Below are 5403 nucleotides of genomic sequence, written 5' to 3'. Positions count from 1 at the left end.
TCACCTAAATTATATGTGTAGCCTATTCTTTCGGACATGTCTGGAAGAATGGACACCATTTTGATCCAGCAGCTATTACGAATTGAGACAGAAGCAGGCATTGATTGAAATTAATGTCAAATGCTGATTATTTTCTTTATAATAACCACTTACAGTAGTGTGTCATTCATAATCTTAATGTCAGATGAGCAATTGTTCTCCATTCTAATAATCAGTTTTACTTATTCTTAATCCTTTCTCTACTGTAAAAGATACTCTTAGACCTTAATTTGAGGAAGAAATCTCTGAGAACGTATGTTTAGAGCTCAGTATTGTAGCGGGTATGCCAACGGCCTTGCCGCAGTGGTAACACCGGTTCCCGTTAGATCGCCGAAGTTAAGCGCTGTCTGGCTGGGCTAGAACTTGGATGGGTGACCATCCGGTCTCCCGAGCGCTGTTGGCAAGCGGGGTGCACTCAGCCCTTCTGAGGCTAACTGAGGATCTACTTGATTGAGAAGTAGCGTCTCCGGTCTCGGAAACTGACATAAGACTGGGAGAGCGGTGTGCTGACCACATGCCCCTCCATATCCGCATCCAGTGACGCCTGTGGGTTGAGGATGACACGGCGGCCGGTCGGTACCTTTGGGTCTTCATGGCCTGTTCGGGGGGGAGTTTGGTTAAGTTTTATTGCGGGGGTATAAATACAGATTGTGAAAAAATCGGAAAAGAAGATATCGAACCGTTTGAGATGTGATGTTATAGAAAGATACTGAAAATTCACTGTATTGATGACAAATGAGGTTCCCCGCTGAATCGGTGATGAACGAAATTTGTGGCAAACAATGAGTAAAATGGATGAAAGGTTGACAGGGCATGGGAATTACATCCATGGTACAAGTGAGAGCCATAGAGAGTTAAACCTGTAGAGGAAGACAGAGTCTGGAGTAAGTCCAACAAATAATGAAGACTGTTGTGTGTGAGTACTGCTATGAGACGGAGAGATTGGCGCACGACAATGAATAGTGGCGGGCCTCATCGAGCCTGTCAGAAGCGCCCCCCCCCCCCCCCCCCCCAGTTCGAAAACCAAAACAGGAGAGAATAGAAACCTTTGAGATGTGGCGCTACAGAAGAATGTTGAAAATCAGGTGCTCTGGTGAGATAAAGAATGAGGAAATTCTCCGAAGAATCGGCGAGGAAAGAATACATGGGAAACACTGACAAGAAGAAGGGACTGGATGGCAGGACAACGGTTAGGGCACTAGACGGAACTGTGGAGGGTAAAACTGTAGACAGAGGTCGGAATACATACGGCAAATAATGGAAGACGTAGGGTGCAAGAAGTGAAGAGGTTGGCGCAGGAGAGGAGTCAGTGGAGGTCCGTATGAAACCAGTCGAGAAACAGAAGACAAAGTAAGGTTTTATGTACTCTTTCTAAATCGATTAAGGTAAACGCCTAGACGCTACCAATGAAAATACGAGGTGCATTCAAGTTCTAAGGCCTCCGATTTTTTTTCTAGTCAACTATTCACCCGAAATCGATGAAACTGGCGTTGCTTCTCGACGTAATCGCCCTGCAGATGTACACATTTTTCACAACTCTGACGCCATGATTCCATGGCAGCGGCGAAGGCTTCTTTAGGAGTCTCTTTTGACCACTGGAAAATCGCTGAGGCAATAGCAGCACGGCTGGTGAATGTGCGGTCACGGAGAGTGTCTTTCATTGTTGTAAAAAGCCAAAAGTCATTAGGAGCCAGGTCGAGTGAGTAGGGAGCATGCGGAATCACTTCAAAGTTGTTATCACGAAGAAACTGTTGCGTAACGTTAGCTCGATGTCCGGGTGCGTTGTCATGGTGAAACAGCACACGCGCAGCCCTTCCCAGACCTTTTTGTTGCAGTGCAGGAAGGAATTTGTTCTTCAAAACATTCTCGTAGGATGCACCTGTTACTGTAGTGCCCTTTGCAACGCAATGGATAACGATTACGCCCTCGCTGTCCCAGAACATGGACACCATCATTTTTTCAGCACTGGCGGTTATCTGAAATTTTTTTTGTGGCGGTGAATCTGTGTGCTTCCATTGAGCTGACTGGCGCTTTGTTTCTGGATTGAAAAATGGCATCCACGTCTCATCCATTGTCACAACCAACGAAAAGAAAGTCCCATTCATGCTGTCATTCCGCGTCAACATTGCTTGGCAACATGCCACACGGGCAGCCATGTGGTCGTCCGTCAACATTCGTGGCACCCACCTGGATGACACTTTTCGCATTTTCAGGTCGTCATGTAGGATTGTGTGCACAGAACCCACAGAAATGTCAACTCTGGAGGCGATCTGTTCAACAGTCATTCGGCGATCCCCCAAAACAATTCTCTCCACTTTCTCGATCATGTCGTCAGACTGGCTTGTGCGAGCCCGAGGTTGTTTCGGTTTGTTGTCACACGATGTTCTGCCTTCATTAAACTGTCGCACCCACGAACGCACTTTCGACACATCCATAACTCCATCACCACATGTCTTCTTCAACTGTCGATGAATTTCAATTGGTTTCACACCACGCAAATTCAGAAAACGAATGATTGCACGCTGTTCAAGTAAGGAAAACGTCGCCATTTTAAGTATTTAAAACAGTTCTCATTCTCGCCGCTGGCGGTAAAATTCCATCTGCTGTACGGTGCTGCCATCTCTGGGACGTATTGACAACGAATGCGGCCTCATTTTAAAACAATGCGCATGTTTCTATCTCTTTCCAGTCCGGAGAAAAAAAATCGGGGGCCTTAGAACTTGAATGCACCTCGTAACATGGCGGGTTTTTTCACCAGTTCTCCTTTAATCCGGTGGGACGCTCAACCACAATCTCTCTTCCTTTTTTTGGGTTCGGTATGTTAGCCGGTAACAACGGAAACATGAATGGATCACCATGTTGTCCGTTTGTCTGTCACGACTCTTATTTCTCAGGAAAGACTAGACTTATCAAATTGAAATTTTTGTCACATCTAAAGTGTGAAAAATTTAAGCTTCTGAGTTAAGACAATCAAGAGATAGGGCAATTTTTGTCACATATTTTAATACTCGGGTAACTCACGTGTGAAAACTTATAACTGAACTACCTATATATGCGATAACTATTAAGTTTGTACGGGACTCTCTGAGTGCGAGTCTGATACGCATTTGTGCTGTTGTTTCAAAACTTTCCTATAATATCGATTACTCATTAGTTTCTGTATTTTAAGGCCACACATCTCAGGACTGCGATCACCTTGTTCCACCTTGTATTGCCCTCGACTTTGTGTTGTTTCACAAATGCAATAAAGATGTCAAGTATTACTCACTTCTTCTCTCCATTACTACTAGTAAAGTCCAAAAAGTTTCAATGGTAGTTCGTTTTGTTTCATGAAACAATGACATCCTTTGGTCCCTGCGCTTCCGGTTTTCTTTCTGTTCTTCATATCACATAACATTCGTCATTTGAAGGCTCAGTATATGCCACAAGCACATCAATATACGAGATAGCAAGTTCAAAATTTTAATATTATTGTGAACTCTAATGTAACAAATGTACATACAAGCAATTATAAACGGGAAGCACATTAATCTAGATAAAAAGGCTTCTCTGGCCATTTTGTTTTATTTTTTTAAAAAGGAAAAAGTTTTATATAGCATCCTAAGAATGAAAATCGAAACTCATGAGCTGTTAATTCTATCCGCAGATCAAAGGTGCATCTTTTAGCGTAATAATATAGTAATTTCTCATTAGTGTTTGATTATATACATTCTTCTTCACTTCATTATGTTGATAAATATTACTCTCTTCTAATGTTTTCACACTGAAATTGTTAGGACACGTCCCTGGTCCTACACACTGCTAATATCTCACTTGCAGATCTAGAGATGAGCATTATTTAAATAAGCATAAATCATGAACCAAAACATTTGATTATAGGGTCATATAAACATAACTAATCGATATATTGATTTTTTACTTTTTTAATGGTAAACATTTTAATTTTTTGGATCTACTTCATAAAGCCGTGCGTACAAGTTGATCATGTTTTTCTAAATAACTATAGCAAGGAAGAAATACGGCACGACTGAAAATTTATAACTGATTAGTTACAGTCGCAGATGAGGTATAATGCTGCTTATATCTTGGTTTTGGTCGTAGTGGACTATCTTCAGATCATTTTAGCTTTGCTGTGATGTAATATGTCAACTTTGTCTCCATATACGATTGCCTCAACGTTAAAATATTTTAATGTTGAGTGTCATTTAACGCACCGACAGTAAGGTGTTAAGGCTTAACCATGCAGAAAAGAACTCAGAATGGCACTTAATGAACGAAACCGGTAGTCAGGTGTTTTATGAGGCAATTGTAGCTGTAATAAGTGATTAGGTTAAATAATTGTCTGTGCTTCTCATTAATTTCCTTACATTTTAAGAACAAATGGAACTAACTTTTAGTCGCCCTAGATACTAAGTTTCGATTTTCTGTTTCCGCTATCTGTCTGAACTTTAGAACTATAATGAACAATAATGAACATTTCCCGTATAAAATGTTAAACGAGGGATCCATATTCGATGGGAAAAATCCAAGTTATCCTCATTTTAGTACATACAGAAAATACTGGCGTTTTGTTCATGAATAGAATTGAGAAACATTGTCAAGTTAAATCAGTAAAACCTGACTGCAAAAGTGTTAACTGCTTCAGTTACAAGTACTCGCACAGGCGCGTTAGCGATAATCAAAATATTAGCTCTCATATTTCGGGTGGCAACCAGTACAAAACATGGATGAGTTTTAATCTGCGTGACCTCCGTGTGCATGACGTCACTCGGAAGTGGCCTCAGGCATTTTTCACTCACCACGTAAACACAAATACTCGCTGTTCAGTTAGTGCTTAAAAGTCAGCGATGATACTGAAACGTATCATTTGAATCGACAGCAGGCAGTAAGAAGAAGAGTGATGACTTTACATCGAAATAGAAATTTTATATAGTTATTAAAGTAATTAATTACGTTATTAAATGGAACAAAATTCATGAATTTACAGTGAAGCTAGTCATATCAAATACTGTGTTGCTTCGCCGCTTGAACATAGCTAATGTACAACTTCATTACGCCTTCGTGTGTTTGCTGGACTTTTCCTCACAGATGATTCAAATGGCTCTGAGCACTATGGGAATTAACATCTGAGGTCATCAGTCGCCTAGAACTACTTAAACCTAACTAACCTAAGGACATCACACATATCCATGCAAGAAGCAGGATCGAAGCTGCGACCGTAGCGGTCGCACAGTTCCCGACTGAAGCGCCTAGAACCGCTCGGCCACAGCGGTCGGCCTTTTCCTCATACTGTTCAGGCCCTTACGAACTATGCTTATGGTGTCAATCAGAAACATTCCATGAAGCAAGCGTCTCAGGCTTTCC

General features: G+C 41.6%; 1 pseudogene; it reads left to right on the top strand.

Annotated features, from left to right (window-relative positions):
- Positions 1-324: 324 nt before the first annotated feature.
- LOC124614238 lies at positions 325-442 on the top strand (annotated as a pseudogene).
- Positions 443-5403: the final 4961 nt, after the last annotated feature.

The sequence above is a fragment of the Schistocerca americana genome, chromosome 4 (assembly GCF_021461395.2).
Source record: "Schistocerca americana isolate TAMUIC-IGC-003095 chromosome 4, iqSchAmer2.1, whole genome shotgun sequence".
NCBI lineage: Eukaryota > Metazoa > Arthropoda > Insecta > Orthoptera > Acrididae > Schistocerca > Schistocerca americana.
This window is presented reverse-complemented; position numbering and strand designations above follow the sequence as displayed.